This window comes from Schistocerca nitens, chromosome 7, assembly GCF_023898315.1.
Source record: "Schistocerca nitens isolate TAMUIC-IGC-003100 chromosome 7, iqSchNite1.1, whole genome shotgun sequence".
Lineage (NCBI taxonomy): Eukaryota > Metazoa > Arthropoda > Insecta > Orthoptera > Acrididae > Schistocerca > Schistocerca nitens.
In genome coordinates, this window is record NC_064620.1 from 100,105,735 (window position 1) to 100,128,599 (window position 22,865).

General features: G+C 47.4%; 1 protein-coding gene and 1 pseudogene across 1 annotated transcript in view; both read left to right on the top strand.

The window, feature by feature from the left end:
- The window catches only part of LOC126195489 (splicing factor, arginine/serine-rich 19), a 410,081-nt gene that overhangs the window by 279,983 nt on the left and 107,233 nt on the right, over positions 1 to 22,865 (top strand). The window lies entirely within an intron of this gene.
- LOC126197032 (5S ribosomal RNA) lies at positions 19,847 to 19,964 on the top strand (annotated as a pseudogene).

Below are 22,865 nucleotides of genomic sequence, written 5' to 3' on the forward strand. Positions count from 1 at the left end.
CCATGTGAGGACAAGAGTTGTCGTAGTGGTGGCAGCGGCTGTGAGGTCACTACGAAAGAGATTTGAGTGTATGCCAGGCCCATAACCACGCCTGGGAAGTTTCTGGTCCGCTCAGACAAATATTCACGTCGAGGTGGTAGTTTAGCTGCTCGTAATTTTTAAAACAGTTACTAGCTACTAAATTATTTTATTTCCCATCACCATTTCAGACTGAGAAACTTCAACTACGGAAGTTTGCAGTACATTTATGCAGGATGCGTCTTATCGTTATTTCTTTAAATACAAGGTGTGTCTGGAAAGATCGGTGAATGGTCTCAGAAAGCAAAGAAAACAAGAGCTGCCAACAGGATACTTTTACTGGCCTTCAGAGTAATCACCATTAGCTGCAACACACTTACGCATACATTGCAACCTTTTTTCAGAGGACAAACGAGTAACAAGACCTACAGTTATTTTATACAGGACAGTCCAAGAGCACAAACACCCAAAGCGTCTATAACAGTATTACGATGTCTGTTTGCTGATGAAAACTATCGGAGCAGCGTATACAGCGATGGGAAACTGACTTGCCTTCCCGTTTTCAGTACACAAGCAATGCCGGACCTTGGCGCTTGCTTGGTACGTGAAACATCCTGTTTCCTCAGTAAATTAAGAATTTTTAAAGTGGCAACCAATCATCGACAGATATAACATTTAAATGACGTTATTGTCGTCGCTATGTATAATTTTTCTCTGTATCGCACTTGTGTTAACTGTTCACATTCGAACATCTTATGATATCGTGCTGTTGGTATTTTTATGTTATACGATACCGAGACATTGTCTACTCGCTCTGCTCAAAACGGGAAGTGAAAAAAAAAAAAGGTCGGCGTCACCAGTCGTCGACATTATTGTGCTACCAGTGTACACAGAGCATCGTAATAACACGGACAATTTTAATGGCACCTTGGCATTGAAAACTTGCGCGAAACAACGGTCAGAAACTGTTGAACAATTATACTACTGACATTCATAGTTGAACTTCCTCAGTTTGAAATGATGATGGGAAATAATAATTTCGTAGCTAGTAACCGTTTTACAAATTTATTACGAGCTTCTAAATTGCCACCTCTGCATGAATAATCGTCTGACTGGCCCAGAAAATTCCCAGGGGAAATTGTGGGCCTTCAGTACACACACCCTCTTTCACAGCTGCTGCAGCTACATTACACTATACTTTGCTGCCCTCATGCGGACTACCAACATTTGCTGCAATGGAGTTTTCTTTCCACTATTGAAAAGGCGAGGACAAAGTACGTCTCAAAATTCGACAAAAGGGTCACAAATTCCTCAGAAATTACTTTTTCTGTCTTCTCTGATCCTATAAGGACATACAAATGCTAGGACTGTTCTGATGAAAGCGCTAAACACCATATTTGATTTATATTGCTTTCGTCATATTGAACAGAAAATATTCCTTTTTTCTTCATGTAATTTTAAAGGTCGCAGGGATTGATGAACACAAGCCCGGTTGTATTCGAAAGGGCGAAGAACATGAAAGGAGAGTAGCACTTTGGAATGGAGTGGAACAGAGCTGTTACTCACCCTACATTTAGAGCAAGCAGTAACGAAAACCAAGAAGGGATTTGAAAAGAGAATTAAAGTTCTAGATGAAGAAATAAAAATTGTGAGATTTATCGATAACATTATGATTTTGTCCGAGATGGTAAACGACCTGGAAAATCAGCTGATGAGAATCGATTGTCTCTTCAAAAAGATCGTCAGATTAACATAAAAAAGTAAGACAGGGAGGATGGAGTTTAGTCGATTTAAATCAGGCAATGATGAGGGAATTGGATTAGGAATTGAGACACTGAAAGTATTAAACGAGTTTTCCTGCCCGCGCAGCAAAATAACCGACGAAGACTGAATTGCACAGGGTATAAAATGCAGACTGGCAACAGCGAGAAAAGAGCTTCCCAAAAAAGATAAAGGCGCTAACATCGAACATACATTTATGTTTCAGGAAGTCTTTTCTCAAGGGAATTGTTTGGTGTGTAGCCTTGTGAAGAAGTGAAAAATGAACGATGAATCGTTCAGAAAAGCGGAAATCCTTACGGATACGGTACTAGAAAAGAATTCTGTAGATTACATTAGTCGCCTGGATAAGTAATTCAGATGTACAGGATCTATTAGGGAAGAAAAGAAAATTATGGCGCAGTAGGTCTAAAAAAAGGTATCGGTCTGCAGGAATTAAGACTGTCAGTGAAACTGAGAAATGTGCAGCGGTCAGTCGCTAACAATCTTTTTATTGCAGATCTAGCTAGATTTCAGCCACTGTGTGGCTACCACGATTGCTAAAAACATGTAAGGATACAATACAGTAAGACAAATGCACAAATCAAAACATATATGCTTTAAACAAAAGTTGATGATAAAGTGACATACCGGTAAGACGCAAATCAAATTATCATTATCGCTTGCCTATACTCATGCCTCTGATTAGCCCCTCCTGCCGGAGATTCGAGTCGATAGTTTAGATCACAGAAATTTCCTGGCATTGTTCATACAGTGCTGGCTAATATCTGGAAAACATCAAAGACAATAATAAAGACATTGCTAAAAATAGTTAAGATACGTATAAATAAAAATAAAGGGAGTAGCTACTCATTTTCCAGTTGACGTGCTGTGTAATAAGCACAGATGGTAGTCACATAATGGTTGAAATCTATCTATATCTTCAGTAAACAGATTATTAGCAACCGATTGCGTACATTTCTCAGTTCTAATAAACATAGTCGCTGAGTACGCCCGATCCATATGGAATCGAACCTAATAAATGTCCGTTTGATAATTGAAGGAAATGCGTGTGTGTAGGTGGGTGCGTGAGTGCGTTCGTGCTTGGGAGGAGGTAAAAAATGTCGAGGCATGCCAGTGCTTGACTGCAGTAAGCAGAATCAAATGGATGTACAGGATGACATAAAAGTCCGTTAACATTTGAAAATTCAATACTTCACGGAATAATATAGGTAGACAGGTAAAAATTGACACACATCCTTAAAATGACTTTGGGTTTCATTGAAACTAAAAAGTAGTTCATAAAATGACCAACAGATGGTGCTTCATACTACATAAACGCAGTAATTAGCATATCAGTTGATTTTTAGACGATGTTGTGAAACTTCCTGGAAGATTAAAACTGTTTGCCGGACCAGAAATGTTCAAATGTGTGTGAAATCTTATGGAACTCAACTGCTAAGGTCATCAGTCCCTAAGCTTACACACTACTTAAATTATCCTAAGGACAAACACACACACCCATGCCCGAGGGAGGACTCGAACTTCCGCCGGGACCAGCCGCACAGTCCATGACCGCAGCGCCCTAGACCGCTCGGCTAATACCGCGCGGCGCCGGACCGAGACTCGAACTCTGAACCTTTGCCTTTCGCAAGCGCTCAACTGACGACGTCCTTTACAACAAATGCTCAACATATCGGCCGTCATTCAGCAAAAATAGCTGTAGTGGAGGGACTACATTGTGAACGGCACTGTACCGCTTATCGAAGGCATTGTTACAAACTGTCGTCGGAACCTATCTTTTAGCATCCCTAATGAGGTCGGACGATCGCGGTAGACCGGCGACTTCAGGAAATTTCACATCCAATAATCAATCACATCGATTGAGTCAGGGATCTGGGAGGCCAGGCACGAATGATGTGACGGCCCAGGACGCGTTCCTCAGGATGAGCGCAAGAGATGTTTCACATGTGTAGCAATTTGGGCTGCAGCGCCGTCCCGCATGAAAGTTGTACCTTCCAACAGGTGTTTATCAGCCAAGCTAGGGGTGATCCGATACACACTCTAACTACAGCTCATTCTATACACAACTCTCACGTGGCGTCAGTGAGTTGTTGGTGGCCAGCGCCATCTGTGGCCAGTTTTTGCATTCTTTTTTGGTTTAAATACAAACCCATGTCATTTCAGGCAAGTGTGTCAATTTTTACCTCTCTACTTATATATTCCGTGAATTAGCGTGTTTACGAAATGTTAACAGTCTTTTGGGTCAGCCTGTAAACTGCATAAGCTATGCAGAGATGAAGCGGACTGGCTAGCGTGGAGATCTGCGTCAAACCAGTCTTCAGAGTGGAGAGTATGACACAAGAAAACCAGTGTGTTTTTTTTTTTTGTTTTGTTTTTTTTTTGCACGCTATGTACGCAGAGAATTAGTAGATGCCAGCGTAATGAAGAAGTAAATGGATAAACGAGCATTTATGGAGCAATAAACAACGCGATCCGTCAGACCCTTCGGCGTTGACCCACAAAAGCGAACGAGACGTAAGTGAGCAGCAGGAGAGAGAGGTGTGGCTTCCAGCGCCAAGGCTGCCGCCGTGACGTGGAACGCCCCGCCACCGGCACAGCTACAGGTGCTCCGGACAAGGCGTGAGAATCCGCCTCTCTTTGCTCTGGGCAGTGACATTTCGGCGGGGTACGTACGTCACACCGGCCGGTGGCAGGCGGTTGCCGCGCGGAGCCTTTCCTTCCAGTTTTCGCTGCGCTACTTACACGCCGCCCTTGAACCGGCCAACCAGGCCAGCGCGCAAGGCGGCCGCTCCACAGGAATCAATATCGCCGCGGCCTTTGTCAGCCGTCTCGGGCATCGCAGTTTATAACGATCACCGCTGCGGCGCTCACTTCTTGTCGGCATTGAGACTGGAACTGGCTCCGAGAAGGATAACTTTGAGTAATGGTATCTGTGTCGCAGTTTGCGCGTCCAATTAGCGGCACAGTAGAGAGGGAAAACGAAGCAACGGCTCTATCTGCGTTGTTTCTTCTCGTTACTGTTGTTCGCTGGACACAGTGTTCGTAAATCACAGGCCGGTGGTCTGTGGTGCTGAGCTGGTCCCCCAACAACGTTCCAGATGTTTCCCGTGGGCTCCATATCAGGCGTATCTGGTGGCCTAAACATCAGCGTGAGTTCACTACCATGGTCCTCAAACGACTGTAGCACCTTATTGGGCATTGTAACATGGACTGTTATCCGGCTGAAGATGCCATTGCAGCCGCGTAAGCATCAGACATGAAGGTTCAAAAAAATGGCTCAAATGGCTCTGAGCACTATGGGACTTGACATCTGAGGTCATCAATCCCCTAGTACGTAGAACTACTTAAACCTAACTAACCTAACGACATCACAAACATCTATGTCCGAGGCAGGATTCGAACGTGCGACTGTAGTGGTCGCGCGGTTCCAGACTGAAGCGCCTAGAACCGCTCGGCCACACTGGCCGGCTCAGACGTGAAGGAATTCAGTTGCTCCGCAATAATACTCACGACACTCATGGTGCCTTCAGTTACCACCATCGGTCCCATGGAAGCCCAGATGAATATCCTCCATAGCATAATGCTGCCCCTACCGGCCTCTGTCTATGGATGAGAGCATATCCAGACACGATTTTAGACCCTGTGTAACAAGAAATGTGATTCATACGACCAAGCGACATATTTACATTGATCCACCATAGGAACACGTAGGGGATCTGTAATGGAACGCTGTAGTGAGTCTCCAGTGGAAACCCCATATTCAGCAATGTGCACTGGACAGTTCCCCAAAACATTTGTGCCAGTACCAGCATTGAACTGTGTCTTCAAATCAGCCAAAATGCGCTGGCTATCCTGATTTACAGAGGGGCAAGCCTCCAACCTCTATGTTCTTTCATGAAGCACATTCGCCCAATAGCTTGTTGCCTACTCACGGTTTGACGGTTCTTTAGCGACTTTCCATTGGACAGCAGCACAGGAACACCTATCGACGAACTGCTGTGCTGTAAGGCTGCCGAGGCTGGCAGCAAAAGAGTCATGCTGTGAAAAGAAATGGCACTTCAGACCGTCAGTCCTGGTTGTCAGTTCATATGGAGGGCGATAGTCAGGTTGGTATCCCACCACTGTCTGGGGCGTCTCCACACACGTATTCGGTCTGGAATTTCATTGACTAGAGTAGAATTGTCTTCAGTGATGAGTCCACTTTGAATTGAACCCCTGATGTCCAGTGAACATGTGTCTGGTTGGGTTCGGTTGATTTCAGATGAAGTGACCAAAGTGCGAGGTCATCGGTCTCATCAGATTAGGGAAGGATGGGGAAGGAAGTCGCCCGTGCCCTTTCAAAGGAACCATCCCGGCATTTGCCTGAAGAGATTTAGGGAAATCACGGAAAACCTAAAACAGGATGGCCGAATGCGAGTCCAGTGTGCTAACCACTGCGCCACCTCGCTCGGTCATGTGTCTGGAGACGCCCCGAACAGCACTGCGATACCAACTCGACTGTGTCCCACCATACTGCCTGACAGCCAGGAGTGATGGTCTGGGGTGCCATTTCTTTTCACAGTAGGACCCCTTTGGCTGCTACCCCCGCCACCCTCACAGCACAGCGGTACATCGACGATATTCTACGCCCCATTTTGTTGCCCTTAACGGCAAGCCATCTGGACTTACATTTCAACGAGGTATTGCCACTCCCCCCTCCCCGCCCCCGCCCTCTCCCAACACACACACACACACACACACACACACATATATATATACATGGCGAGAGTTTCTACTGCTTGTCTTCATGCTTTGCCAAACCCTGCCTTAGCCAGCAACGTCGCCGGATCTCCCACCAGCTGAGAACGTTTGGAGCAGGACCCTCCAACTACCTCTGGCTTTTGACAATGAAATGCGCCAATTGGACAGAATTTGGCACAATATCCCTCAGGAGGATGTCCAATAATTCTGTCAACCAATGCTAAGTCGAATAACTGCTTACATAAGGGCCAGAGGTGGACCAACGCGTTACTGACTTACTCAATTTGTTGAGCTCTTCCTCTTGAATAAATCATCCCATTTTTCCGAAATTGTAATCATTTCTTTGTCTATACATCTACATCACATCTACGGATTTTCCTCCCGTTCGGAAAATTCCTTCACTGTGTGTCGTTTTCTTTTTCTTTATTTTTTTCTTTAGTCGATATGCTGCAGTTGTATTAAGATAAAGAAAATAAGCTGTCAGTGAGAGATGCGACACTTAAGATGTACGTGTTGCTGAATGTGACTGTCGCTTTATGTCTCGGGAAGAAATGTAGGTCTAACGAGCGTAGCTTTTACATTACTAACGTGGGCCTCAGCACCCAGCGAGATGCAGTCGCGTCTTTGCCCAAAGGTTTTCGGCGGCTCCGGCGCGGATTGGGACGGAGATGGCGCGCCGGGCCGGCGGGACAAGGCCAAACAGGTTGGCGCGGAGTCGACGTTAGTCACTGGCGCCATATACGGGCTGCGCGGCGGCTATCTGGGTCACCGCAGCGCCGCGCTGCGGCCTCGCCGTAACTCAATCACGCGCTGCAGGCGGTGCGTCAGCCTCCGGGGGGAAGTGCGGACGGGCGCCGGCCGCGGTCCGGACGTTGCATAACAACGGCCCGGCGAAAGCCGCCTCCCTTCAGCTTACTTTCCACAGTTATTCGGCAGTTCTGCTACAACTGGAGTGGACTGTGGAAGGCTCTAGGCAGGTGAACGGTGCTCTGGACTTTTAATCTTTGCGACCACGTCCAATTAAAGGGTTATATTTTGAACTCGCGTTATTGATTCCCATTACAACGCAGAAGTTTGAAATTTGGCGAAAGGTGCTTACAACCTTCTTCTGTACTGGTGCAAAAGCATGGCGCTCAGCTGCCACACGCTCGTGCTAGAGATGCTAGAATTTACTAATCGTGCTAGAGATGCTAGAATTTACTATCTCTGCTAGACGAAAATCATCAGATATAGAGCACCCACACAACAGTTAGGTTGGCCAAAAAATGATGATGGTGAAGTGCAAATGCGTAAAGGAGGAAAACGAAAAGACTAGTTAATGGGGAAATGGAGCGCATCGCAGCTTTGTAAATGGAAAGTACAAGTAAACAAGATAACGGTGCTAAGGTTGGCCGACGACTATAGCATTTCTAACCAAAAGTAATGAGTAACCAGATGAAACAGGATTCCTGTCGTGCACAGAATTCGAATTAACTATGAAGTAAAGGGTCGAAAGTGCTGATGACTAGTAGAACAGCAATTAAGACTTAGATAGCATTAACGTTTGAGAAAACCTGAGGAAGACCTCACTCGTCTGGCTACATAGCAGCATTATATAAGATAGCGAGGCGTCTGAAGGAGATATGCGCAGACAAAGAAGGTTTTTTTTCTTTTTTTTCCAACGAAAAATGCTACTGGTATGTGTTATCGGCGCAAAATGTCAGAACGATTTTGTTAAAGTGTATCATATGGAAGTGGGATGCAAAACGTAGAAAAACCGGACAAAAAAACTTCAGCATTAGGTACATGATTCCAAAAGAGAATTCCAGCAATGAAATGAACGCATAGACTTCGAAGTAGAGAGCCGCTAATAATAGTATGAGAGGTGAGACGACGGCTAATTTGTCATTTGAGGAGGAGGCTGGGTAACGAGTCGTGTACTGCAGCATTCACAGTAGGAAACTGTTTTGGACGAATCCTGCAGGGACGGGTGTCTGTGACACTAGACAAAGCAGATTCTTGAGTGGGTTAGATGCAGTACGCAACGAAGTACAGATATCGGAAGTTAGGAAAAGATAGAGGAGGAGCCGGATCAGTTGAAAGACTGTGGAAATGAAATGAAGTCCCATGCTTCTTTACAGACCGTAGGGGAACGATGCGGGAGACCCGCACCGCCGTACTAGGCAAAGTCCTAGTGGAGGTGGTTTGCCATTGCCTTCCTCCGACCGTATTGGGGATGAATAGACCGTATTGGGGATGAATTATGATGATGAAGACGACACAACAACACCCAGTCATTCGAGGCAGGGACAATCCCTGACCTCGCCGGGAATCGAACCCGGGACCCCGTGCTCGTGAAGCGAGAACGCTACCGCGAGACCAAGAGCAGCGGACAGTTGAAAGACTAGCGACCATTAAAAAGAAAAAATACTGTTTCGTGGACGCTATTTCTCGGCGAATGATGTCTAATTCAACATTCGTCGATACAGGACGAAATTATCTCCTAGTCAGACACGGTAGCTTCGTGAAAACTACCATGGGCTAATATGCGCTGCTTGACGTGGTACACCAATTCGGAAATAGCGCGAAGAGGGCGAAGCATAAATAAATCTCAGGAAATGCAGGAGAGACTGGATCGCATGTTCAGTGTAAACTGATGTTTCGCTGATGACGCAAATCTTTTCGCAGATGCAGACACAATTATCTGCAATACACAGAAATCTCCTACTTTGTTGATCAGCGACCTATCAGTTGTGCAGTTATTTGTAACTTTTTAGACACACAGTAACACGTTTTTAATAGTGACCGTTTTCGGTCACACGTTGGCGTATTCAGAAACCATTACAGAAACAAAGAGAAAAAATAACTATACATAAATCTTAAAATATTTAGAAGAAATTTTCTAGTTCTCCTTACAAGTTAAGTGAAATAAAATTTTTAAAAACGTGCGGTGCACGCCCGTAAATGTTAAGCACTGGAATCTAACGAAATATTTTTAATAGACTGACGGGAAATAAAATCTCAACACCAAGAAGTAGTTGTGCGATATAAAAGGAATTTGGTAGGCATCTCTTCAATTTCGCGCCATTCGCATAAGAGTGTCGCTAGTAGCGCCACTATGAGGATGGAAACCAGGTTTGCTTTAAATACACGAGATAACGGTCGTAAGCCGTCCATCCATAATGCCAATTCCCACACCTTCTACCCCTCTGCAGGTGTGCCCCAGGGCTTTGTCCTCTCCCCTCTCCTCTACCTCCTGTACACGGCAGATATGCCCCAACCCCCCATCCAGTACACCTCTTGCAATATGCTGATGACACCGCATTCATCGCCCTCGCTCCTACCCTCCAACGGTCCCAACGCCTTCTCCAGAATCACCTAGACCTTTTTGCTGCATGGTGTAACCAGTGGCTCCTGAAAATCAATCCTTCCAAGACCCAGGCAATCATCGTAGGTCATACCACTCGCTCCTTCCGGCTCCTGGATTTCTTCCTTACTGTTTGCGCCCGTCCTGTCCGCCTCGCCCCCACCCTCACCTACTTTGGCCTCACCATTGACCATCACCTCACCTGGATCCCTCATCTCCGCTCCAACCAATCCAAAGCCCACAACCGCCTCCGACTCCTCAAACTCCTCTCTGGCCGGACATGGGGGTTGCACCCCTCTACCATCCTCCACACCTACAAATCCTTAATCCGTCCCATCCCCTGTTATGCCAGTCCTGCCTGGATATCTGCCCCCCCCCCCCAAATTCTATAAGTCCCTCCAGATCCTTGAGCGTCATGCACTCCGCCTCACCTTCTGTATACGCCTCCCGTCCCCCAAGCGGATCCTCTATGATCTCATTCCTTTCCCCCATCTGCTCCTATTCCTCAAACATATCCGCATCCTCTACACCTCCCGCCGCCTTGATCCCCCTCACCCCCTGGTTGCTCCTCTCCTCTCCCATCCCCACCCCCTGCCACGTCTTCACTGTTGTGTCCCCCCTACCCACCATCTCTACACCCTACATTTCCTTTCCCAAGGTGGCTTCCATCAACTCCCCCTCCCGGATGATGCCCTGTCTCCCTCCATTTATCCCTCCTATCAACTCTGATCCTCACTCCCCCTCCTTTCCTCTGTCCTTTTCCCAGGCTCCCTCTCCCCCCCTCCTTCCATCCTCTTTTTTCCCCACCTCCCCTCTCTCTGCCCCCTTCTCTCCCCCGAGTCCTTTTGCATTTGCCTCCTCTGCCTCCTCTCATTCCCTCTCGCGTCTGCCCTGCCCCTCCCCCTTTATTAGCCCTCTCCCTCCTTGGTTCCCCCCCTTTTCATTTTTTTTCCTTCCTCCCTCCTTGTTCTTCCCCCTCCTCCAGGTCTCCCCCCCCCCCCCATCTGCCTTTGGCTCGGGAGTGTCATTTTTGTGCCGCCCTTTTCGTGCAGTGTATTACAGTGAGTGTTCCGTGTTGTGTTTTTTGGGAAGTGTTGCGAACGGCCATCGTACTGTCGCTGGGTGTGCTTTTTATCTCTTGCGAACAGAAACCAGACTGTCGCTGTGTTTTTTAATTGTGTGTGTACTATGGTACTTGTCTGATTCATCTGTGTTTTATTAATATTGCCAACCCCTTTTGCTTTCTGTTTTAACTTTCCGCATTTTTCCGCCATTATACACTTTACGTCACCGTTTTATCGCCTGTTTTTCTTGTTTCTTTTCTTCTTCCGTTTTTAAAATAAATGTCTGTAGGCTGTAGAGCAGCGTACTAAGCTGCTGCCAGCCCACCCCCTTCGGGGGGAATTGAAAATCAATAACGGAAAAAAAAATCGTAAGCCGTTAGTTACCTTTGATATTGGCCGTGGTGAGTTGATGTTAGTCAAGAATGCCTTTAAGGCGATAAAAACGCCATTATCAACACCTCACTGAGATTTTTTGCAGCCGTGTAATAGGGCTACGAGAAGCTGGATGTTCGTTCTACGGTACTGCAGAAAGACTTGGCAGGAATGTAGCCACTGTACATGGTAGCTGGCAGTGGTGGTCACGGGAATGTACGGTCGCAAGGAGACCGCGCTCCTGAAGGCCACTTGGCACTACCGAGAAGGAAGACTATCACATTCGGCGTATAGCTTCTGCGGCAGCAATTTGAACAGCAGTTGGCACGACAGTGACACAACGAACTGTTACAAGTCGGTTATGTCAAGGACAGCTCCTAGCCAGCCTCCCCGTAGCGCACATTCCGCTGACTCCCACCGCCATTTGCGACTTCGGTGGCTCCAGCGAAAACTCGTCGAAGGGCAGGGTGGAGGTCTCTTGTGTTTTCTGACGAAAGCTGGTTCTGCCTCTTGCCAGCGATGGCCGTGTGTTGGAGGCCAGTTGAGAGACTGCAAGCAACCTATCTGAGTGCTAGACACCCTGGAATTATGGTCTGATATGTGATTTCCTATAACAGTAGGAGCACTGTCGTGATTATCCGACGTATCCTGACTGCAAATTTGTACGTCAGTCTGGTGATTCGATCTTTTGTACTGCCATTCATGAACAGCATTCGAGGGAGTGTTTTCCAAAAGAACTACTTGTGATCTTGCAATGTTAATCATTTGAATATATTACCTAGATAAACATATTTCCGAAGTTTCGTTATTGTACATTAATTATTTTTTGATGTTGCGATTTTTTTTCCGTCAGTGTATGTTATGTAAGTATATATTACATTCATAGACTTGCCAGATTCTTCATTGACGTATACTGGAAGCGCTTATCAAGATCAAAGAATGGGAGAAGTGAGGCAGCACTTGGTTTTCGTGTGTGGTTTCCTGCTTATGTTTCTGGGTTAATATGACACATGCCTGCCGCGTACATTCCGTTCACCATATGCTGTTTAATACTTCTGGGTATGAAGCGATGTATTTTTACTTTGCATTACTTTTACGTAGAACCGACAATTTTTTTTCCTAAATATTTCAAGACGGAAACGTACCATTTTCCTTTATTCAGTATAGTTTCTGAAGACGTAAAATGTATTACCAGAACCAGTCACAAATAAAAGCGATTTCTAATACATGAATAAATACTTCAGAGCCAAGACGGCATTTAAGTATTTGTTTTGTATGAGTGAACAATTTCAGTAGTACTTCGCTGCCAGCTTTGGAACTGCAATATGACATAGACATACATTGCATTTGTAACATATTTTCAGTGCCAATAGTAAAGATGTAAACGTCGTGTGACTAGGGCCTCCCGTCGGGTAGACCGTTCGCCGGGTGCAAGTCTTTCGATTTGACGCCACTGCGGCGACTCGCGTGTCTATGGGGATGAAATGATGAGGATTAGGACAACACAACACCCACTCCCTTAGCGGAGAAAATCTCCGACCTAGCCGGGAATCGCACCCGGGCCCTTAGGATTGACATTTTGTCGCGCTGACCGCTCAGCTACCGGTGGCGGACAATAGTAAAGATATACATAAGTATAATATTTTACATGTATGAAGATGGTATCTGTTCTTTCGGACATGTCCGAAAGTACTGATATGTGACCTTGCAGCTCTCGCAGACTGTAAGCAGCTAATGGTCTGGAGAGCTGCAAGATCACCAATGTTATCTGTTCTTTCGTACATGTCCGAAAGAACAGATACCATTGTCATATAGGTAAGGCTTACCGGCCAATGATCTTCTTCGGTGCGGATGCACTCACATTGTTCAAACTCTTACGGGAATCGGTACATTGACTGATTCAAATGGTTCAAATGGCTCTGAGCACTATGGGACTTAACATCTGTGGTCATCAGTCCCCTAGAACTTAGAACTACTTAAACCTAACTAACCTAAGGACATCACACACATCCATGCCCGAGGCAGGATTCGAACCTGCGACCGTAGCGGTCACGCGGTTCCAGACTGAAGCGCCTAGAACCGCTCGGCCACAACGGCCGGCTGGTACATTGAGTGTCGCAAGTAATGAGTACAGTGGGCAGGGGCACTAAAAATGTAGAGTGGGTGGGCAGTAAGTTGGAAATGTGAGTCTCACGGGGAGCGTGCCAGAGATAAGTTCCTGCAGTCGCACTATCCTCTGTGTCGTCAATGGCTCAGCCGGCACGGTAGCTCGCCGTGTTTGGTCAGAGGTTTAGCTGCCCTCTGTAATAAAAAAACTGAGAGAATAGATCAACGAAGAACCTGAACGGGTGTCATTGGATGTCCGCCTCAAACAAATGTAATGAACAATATAGAACAAAATGAGATAAGAAAAAAGATAGAGCATCTGCCATGTAAGCAGGAGATCCTGGGTTCGAGTCCCGGTCGGGGCACACATTTCCAACTGTCCCGGTTGATATTTATCAACGCCTGTAAGCAGCTAATGGTCTGGATTTCATTGTATTTTCATTTTACATATAGATAACATACCTCATCTTTCCAAAATTTATGCCACATATTTTGACAATGTTGAAAATTTAAATAAAAAGTCTGACAGAAGGTGGATCACAACCACAACAAGATGATGTATGTTACTATATGTAAACTATTATGGTTATGTATTTCTTTACTACTTACATATAAAATATTTAAACATGTACATTGTGTGTCTACGTCGTACTGCATATCCGAAGATGACGGCCAAGTACTATTGAGACGATCAACTCAAATTTTTAAACGCGATTTTAGCTCTGAAGTATTTCTTCAAAAAATGGTTCTGAGCACTATGGGACTTAACTTCTGAGGTCATCAGTCCCCTAGAACTTAGAACTACTTAAACCTAACTAACCTAAGGATATCACACACATCCATGCCCGAGGTACGATTCGAACCTGCGACCGTAGCGATCGCGCAGTTCCAGACTGTAGTGCCTAGAACCGCTCGGCCACTCCGGCCGGCAGTATTTCTTCAGATATTACAATCGACAGGTCGGCCCTTGATCAGAATGTCTCTAATATATAAAATCCTTTTACTGCGATTGTGTCTAAAAGACATCGAAAGGATTATGTGATGTCAACTACGTTTCGTCATGGCCAGGATGTCAGTCTTCAGAAATTAATTGCTTATATCATTTACTTGAACTACACAAGAGTTGTTTTTTTTTCTTTTTTCTGTTTAGCGAATAACTGACGGAAACTGGAACAGCTCTATAGTAAACTACCAAGAAGGTAGCGATTATTGGTTGTGAAAACTTCAGACTGGAATCGCAGTCAGCTTCAGGTAATATCTCCGTACTGATTGCATTAGTTACTAGATAGCTGCAACATGTCGCAATTTCGTTGGGTAAAAGTTTCGTGCGCCGCCTGAAGCGAGTGCAATGAACCGCCTACGCCCGATCGCTGAGATAGGTGCACGAAATTTATGCGGTCGACGGCCGGTTCTCGCCCGCTGACTAATTAAGCCTGGTTCAACTTCTCCCCGGAGATATTGTGTGATAGGCACACGTGTCTGTCGGCACAGGACCGGGTGGCAACAGACTAAAGACACAGGTCGCAGTGCGCCGAAAACTTCCCGGGCCCGCTTCCCCGAAAGATGTAGAGGAGAGTGGCGTCTCAGTTGAAATACTGCAAACGTGATGACTTGTTTGCGAAAAACACTGAGTGACTGAGGAAGTAGTACAGTGGTCCAAATGAATGTTGTATGCTGGCGAAATTTTAACAGCGAACATTGCGATCCAGAAATATCTTACGATATCAGGCTAGGGCGCCTTGTCACGGTCCGTGCGACTGCCCCCGTCGGAGGTTCGAGTCCTCCCTCGGGCGTGGATGTGTGTGTTGTCCATAGCGTAAATTAGTTTAAGTAGTGTGTAGGCTTAGGGACCGATGGCCTCAGCAGCTTGGTCCCATAAGACCTTACCACAAATTTCCAATTTTTACTTTCACTCAGGATAGCAATGTCATGAGCGCATCGTGTCATTGATATCCTTTCAATTTGAATTTTAATTCCACTCCTGAACCTTTCTTGTATTTCCATCATTGCTTCTTCGAAGTACAGATTGAACAGTAGAGGCGACAGAGCACATCCCTGTCTTGCACCCTTTTCAATCCGAGCACTTCGTTCTTGGTCGCCCACTCTTATGATTCCCTCTTGGCTCTTGTACATATTGTATATTACCCGTCTCTCCTTACAGCTTACCCCTATTTTTCTCAGAATTTCGAACATCTTGCACCATTTTACATTTTCGAGCGCTTTTTCCAGATCGGCAATCCCTGTGAACGTGTCTTGGTTTTTCTTTAGTCTTGCTGCCATTATTAACCGCAACGTCAAAATTGCCTCTCTCGTGCCTTTACCTTTTATAAAGCCAAACTGATCGTCATCTAGCACATCCTGAATTTTCTTTTCCTTTCTTCTGTAAGTTATTCTTGTCAGCAACTTGGATGCACAAGCTGTTAAGCTCATTGTGTGATAATTCTCGCACTTGTCAGCCCTTGCAGTCTTCGGAATTGTGTGGATGGTATTTTTCCGAAAGTCAGATGGTATGTCGCCAGACTCATGTATTCTACATATCAAAGTGAGTAGTCGTTTTGTTGCCACTTTCCGCAATTATTTCAGAAATACACATGTTCTGTCGAAGGACAAATCTGAGCATCTTGTTGGTCACGGGAGTACCTCAGCATCGCACAGACAGTTCATAGAGACTTGCGTCATTTGTGAACGAGCATTGTCCTGTAGAAAAAGGGAACCATGATGTCGCCAAAAGAGAAGTAATTCATGAGCACGTAGCGTCTTCTTTCTTTCTTTTGGTTATGCCTTAATCCCGCGGTTTCACAGGGTCGGCATGGTTAGGATCGGATTTGGCAAGGTTAATGTTAAGGGGTAACCGGATGCCCTTTCTGCCACTACCCCGAACTCCCCAGCTGTCTGCATCTAGTGTAAGTCATGGAATAGTGTGAACGTGTTCAGATGTCTGCGAGTCGTGTAACTGAGGCGGGACGTGGGGACCAGCCCCGTATTCACCTAGTGGGATGTGGAAAACCGCCTAAAAACCACATCCAGGCTGGCTGGCACACCGGCCCTCGTCGTTAATCCGACGGGCCGATTCGATCTGGGCCAGCGCGCCTACCGGAGTCCAGGAAGGAGCACATTAGCGCTCTCGCCTAACCTGGCGGGTCTCATGAGCACATTGCGTATATGTGACGTACCAGTTTGCAATCAGAATTTCCTCAGTTACTACCAGCTGCGCCGGCCGCTTTGACCAAGCAGTTCTAGGTGCTTCAGTCCGGAACCTCGCTGCTGCTGCGGTCGCAGGTTCGAATCCTGTTAGTTAGGTTTACTTAGTTCTAAGTCTAGGGGACTGATGACCTCAGATGTTAAGTCCCATGGCGCTTGGAGCCATTTGACTTCCAGCCGTGACCTGAAGTCATACCCGATGCCTCTCCCCACCATGCCGCGAGGAGTAACACCGCTGTGCCTCTCCAAAACATTGGAAGAATGGGACCTCTGTGCAGGTGCCGCCTGCGATAGTCATCCGGGATAATGCAGAACCGCGATTCACAAAGCGACGGGATTCATCAGCAGGCCATGCTTCCCAGTCACGAAACCACTCCAAACGCAGCCGTTTGTGTTGTGGTTTTAACGTCAGCCTACGCATGGGACGTTAAGTCCGCAGTCCGGCAGCAGCTTGCGTCTGACCAGTGGTGTGGGATGGCACACAGTGTTGTAGGGGATCCATTGCTTGTTTTCGGACGGCAGACGCAGAGATAGTTGGTGCACAACACGGCGATACTCCCATGTGGCGATCACAAGTGGACGATGAGTATGCCTGCCCTCAGTTTCCCATGCAGTCTGACAACGAGCCGCAGTCACATCCGAATGCCGCACAAATCTGGATATTGGACGATTCGACCAGCCAGCCAAGTGGAGATCCACAATGAGGCTCGTTCAAACTCTACCAGGTGCTGAGGACGCTCTCTCACACGATTACACAGCATCTCCTTGTCTTTCACAACGATCACTCAACATCTAAAGCTGTTCAGTCCCATTATGTACCCTATCTGGTATTAACATTAAGCACGGACAACGCTAATAAACCCTGGTGATCGTTCTACCTGTCACAGAACGATAATTGTTTACATACCCACTGCTGGTTTGTACGTATACGAAGTTACATTGTCATCCGGTTATGTTTTCTGGATGCTTCACTTTTTTGTCGGACAGTGTGCTACAATAAGGCAGGAAGACGTACGGAGGACGGTATCAGCCGAACCAAAGAGCTTGCAAAAGTGTGTCTCGTAGTCAAACAATGCGTGTTCGTGACTGAAATGTTTTACTCGCTTTCTTGAGCAGCGGTACAGGTGTAAGCGGCGTTCTTTTTGCACACGCGGCACGTCGCAGCTAAAGGGCGGGGCAAGGGCGAGGTTAGGGCAGGAAGCAAGCGGCGGCGGCGGCGATCATCTACGGATAGCGGCGCTGTCGCAAGCGCCCACGCCCTCGGCGCTGCTCCGCTTTTGCGCTTATCCGCCGCCAATCTGCGCACGCGCCCACGGCCGACGCAGGAGTAACGGCCAGCACTGCCGTGCTCTCCGGGAAACACCGCTCGCAGCTCTTTTTTTAACCCCTCGAACATTGTTCTCTCCGCACAGTTTACTAAGACCGCGTTTCTGACCGTGACGACACCTGTTACGTCAGTAGCGGCTGTCGCAGGATCCCGGAACGTAGTCGACGATATTGTTTTGTTCGTTCTGATGAACATTGTGTACAGTGGTGCATTAAAGCGGGGAGGAACAAGAAACGGGCCTAGTACTATGCCTGCCTACCGTTGACGGATAATCTGTCTTTATGGCTCTTGACAAGCGTAGCGTTGGGATTCTCATCGGCCTAAGCATGACTATTTTGCAATCCGCCTCTCGTGAAACAGACTTCATCCGTGAAAAGTACGCACGAAAGTGAGAATCGACTGTAAGGCGCCGCAAGAACCGCTGGCTGAACACGAGACTAGGTGCGAAGAGATGATGATGTTTGGCTTTTCTGGGCGCTCAACTGCGCGGTCATCAGCGCCCGTAAAAATCTCCCAATCTTTACACAGTCACCGAGCGAGGTGGCGCAGTGGTTAGACATTGGACTCGCATTCGGGAGGACGACGGTTCAATCCCGCGTCCGGCCATCCTGATTTAGGTTTTCCGTGATTTCCCTAAATCGCTCCAGGCAAATGCCGGGATGGTTCCTTTCAAAGGGCACGGCCGACTTCCTTCCCCGTCCTTCCCTAATCTGATAAGACCGATGACCCCGCTGTCTGGTCTCCTTCCCCAAAACAACCAACCAACAACTTTACACAGTCCAGTCTAGCCACTTTCACGACTGATGATGAAATGATGAGCACAACACAAACTTCCAGTCTTCTGGCAGAGAAAATCCTCAAGCCGGCCGGGAATCGAACCCGGGACCCCGTGATCCAGAGGCAGCAACGCTAGCCACTAGGCCACGAACTGCGGACGAGGTCCGAAGTCACCAAGAGTCAAAGCATGCACTTCCAGTGGTTGGCAGGAATGTAGCTGCATTTCCCGCAATACTTGCCACATAGTGCTCTACGAAACACTCATTTCACGTGAGACCGATCGAGTGCTAATTGCAGGCACTCATCCGCTCGAGCAAGCACTGCATCTTCTAAGTCGGGAGTCCGCGTAGTTCGTCGTCCTCCTCAGTCGGTGCACTGCGGTACCAACTGCCCCATTTTACGTACTTGTTGGAAGATCCTTGGGAAAATGGTGTGAGCCGGATACGCTCTCTGCGAGTATTTGGTCCTGTACAACGTTTCCGCTTCTCTGCTATTTCCATTTCTTGCTCACACACGAAAACCATGTCTGCAAGTTCTGTATCTGACTTGAACTACAGTTAGGATTGATCGGCATTAGTCTACTACAGCACTGTACACCACATTTGGTCATACCAGAATACAGTTAGCCACAGTCCCCTAGAACTTAGAACCACTTAAACCTAACTAACCTAAGGACATCACACACATCCATGCCCGAGGCAGGATTCGAACCTGCGACCGTAGCGGTAGCGCGCTTCCAGACTGAAGCGCATAGAACAGCTCGGCCATTGGGTGACCATACGGACCACCATGCGATGTTGCCATTTTTCAGAGTGCACTCAGCCTCGTGATGCCAATTGAGGAGCTAGTCGACCAATTATTAGCGGCTCCGGTCATAGAAAACCATCGTAATGACCGGGAGAGCGCTGTGCTGACCACACGCCCCTCCTATCTGCATCCTCATCTTAGGATCACACGGCGGTCGTATGGTCCAGATGAGCCACTTGTGCTCTGAAGATGGAGTGCTACCCTACATTCTTAGCAACAACAGTACCGGTACACGTATTCCAACGTCAGAGGTATCAGAACGACTTTCGCGTATAACTTTCGACTTTCCATACATTTGTCGCTGAAGCCAACGGCCTTGCCATAGTGGTAACACCGGTTCCCGTTAGATCGCCGAAGTTAAGCGCTGTCGGGCTGGACTACCACTTGGATGGGTGACCATTCGGTCTACCGAGCGCTGTCGGCAAGCGGGGTCACTCAACCCTTGTGAGGCAAATTCAGGAGCTACTTGATTGAGAAGTAGAGGCCGCGGTCTCGTAAAGTGACGTACAGCCCGCAGAGCGTTTTACTTGTTGGAATATCCTTGGGAAAATGGTGTGAGCCGGATGCATTCTACGCGAATATTTGGTCATGTACAACTTTTCCGCTTCTCTGCTACTTCTATTTGCTTGCCCGCACACGAAAACCTTGTCTGCAAGTTCTGTCTCCGAGTTCGACCCCAGTTGGTTAGGGCTGATCGGTATTAGTGCTTCAACTTGTAAATAGAGGCCTTAGTCTACTATAGCACTGTACTATACATTTGCTCATACCGGGATACAGTTGGCCATCTGGATTGGATTAGTTGAGCTATCATCCCAACCTCCACAGTACGTGCTCGTCGGGATTGCGGGATTGCCTACCCTACATTCCTGGGGCAACGGCCTTCCCACAGTGGATACACCGGTTCCCGTCAGATCACTGAAGTTAAGCGCTGTTGGGCGTGGCCGGCAGTTGGGTCACCATACGGGCCGCCATGCACTGTTGCCATTTTTCGGGGTGCACTCAGCGTCGTCATGCCAATTGAGAAGCTACTCGACCGAATAGTAGCGGCCGGCCGAAGTGGCCGTGCGGTTAAAGGCGCTGCAGCCTGGAATCGCGAGACCGCTACGGTCGCAGGTTCGAATCCTGCCTCGGGCATGGATGTTTGTGATGTCATTAGGTTAGTTAGGTTTAACTAGTTCTAAGTTCTAGGGGACTAATGACCTCAGCAGTTGAGTCCCATAGTGCTCAGAACCATTTTTTTGAATAGTAGCGGCTCCGGTCAAAGAGCGGCTTGTTGACCACACGCTCCTCCTATCCGCATCCTCATCTGAGGATGACACGGCGGCCGGATGGTCCCGATGAGCCACTTGTGGCCTGAAGACAGAGTGCTGCCCTACATTATTAGCAACAACAGTACCGGTATACGTATTCCAACTGCAGAGGTATCAGAACGATTTTCGCATATAACTTTCGACTCTGTCGTTTCCGAACATTTATCCTTTTCCATCGTCGCTGAAGCCAACGGCCTTGCCGCAGTGGTAACACCGATTCGGGTTAGATCACCGAAGTTAAGCGCTGTCGGGCTGGGCTAGCGCTTGGATGGGTGACCATTCGGTCTGCCGAGCGCTGCGGGGTCACTCAAACCTTGTGAGGCACATTCAGGAGCTACTTGCTTGAGAAGTAGAGGCTCCTGTCTCGTAAGGTGACGTACGGCCGGCAGAGCGATGTGCTGACCAAATGCCCCTCCACATCCGCATCCAGTAACGCCTGTGGGCCGAGGATGAGACGGCGGAGTTTTGTCTCATCGCTGAAAGTTCGTAGCATCGTCATGGAATCACCATGTACGACACATTGACAAGAGACAATGCAGCAGTTCAGGAAAATGATGTAATACGACTGTTGCCGAGTTAACTAAATGTCTTGCCACAAAAGTGATAGCAGGAAAGAAACGCTGTTACGCAGTTTCCTGCTGGCTGCGACTGACACCGAGACTGTGAGAGGGCCGGGCGTCGAAATGGGTCGGTCAGTGGGAGGTAATTGAAGACTGGCCGTATCCTTGCTGGGGGCCATACTCGGCAGAAAGTGAAAGGAGGGCCCCGATAGTGATCGCGGCGCCGGAAATATATGGGCGCCGGCTTCGTTAGGAGAGTGGAAGGGACCGGTACCACCCGGGGCAGCGTTCACCTGCTGGGGTACACTCACAGGGCGTCCCTCCCCACGTAACGCGCTGGAGCTGGCTCTGGTGATCCACCGGCAGCAGCTGGCTCCCTTTACTGAACAACGACTCCAGCCGGCTAATGGCTCCACGCCCTTGTATGTGACGTCTGCCTGAAGTGACACAAAATAATATTAAAATTTATTTTAGATTTTGCTCTGATTGTTGTCAGCATCATATTTAAAGTACCAGGGAAGCAGGTTGCTAGCCTTACTTGCCCCGGGTCCCATTGAGTTTTACCCCTAACGGTGAGGGAGCGAAAGCTGGGTGGATTCAGGTTACGTTATCAATAAGGTTGAGGTTACGGATATGAAAGTAGCTAGGATGATTGCAGGTACTAGTAGACAGGAACAATGGCAGGAGGGTGTCCACAATGAGGGAATCAAAGAAAAACTGGGAATGAACTCTATAGATGTAGCAGTCAGAGCGAACAGGCTTAGATGGTGGGGTCATGTTACACGCATGGGAGAAGCAAGGTTACCCAAGAGACTCATGGGTTCAGCAGTAGAGGGTAGGAGGAGTCGCGGTAGACCAAGGAGAAGGTACCTGGACTCGGTTAAGAGTGATTTGGAAGTAATAGGCTTGACATCAGAAGAGGCACCAATGTTAGCACTGAATAGGGGATCATGGAGGAATTTTATAAGGGGGACTATGCTCCAGACTGAACGCTGAAAGGCATCTTAAATGATGATGATGATTTATTTTACAAGTGCCGTAAAAACTTTAATAATTATTCGTATTTGTTTCTGAAAACTGTAAGTTTGTTTGTAGGCCACATGTCAGTTTTAATTGACAAATCACGGAGGAGGGGGGGGGGAGAGATGCGGAGGGGGGGGGGGCGCTTCCTTGTGGTTTCATTGCTCAGCTGATAGTCATGCATTGACCAACCTCTTAATATTAACAACTTATATTTGGTAACGATATTGTTGTCAACATTACTGTAGTCAGGTACAGATTTTAGAGTAGGGTAAGGACGGACGGCTGTAATGGTTAGGGCGGGTAAAATGGCCACTTCGTTTTATTCTCTTGGAGACTGCTGCAGCCTAATGGCGAACATTTAAGGCTATTTAAAGATACTTCTTTGTTTTTGTCAGTGGGTTTCGTGTCGATAGTTTCGCGCAGTCCTCTGCA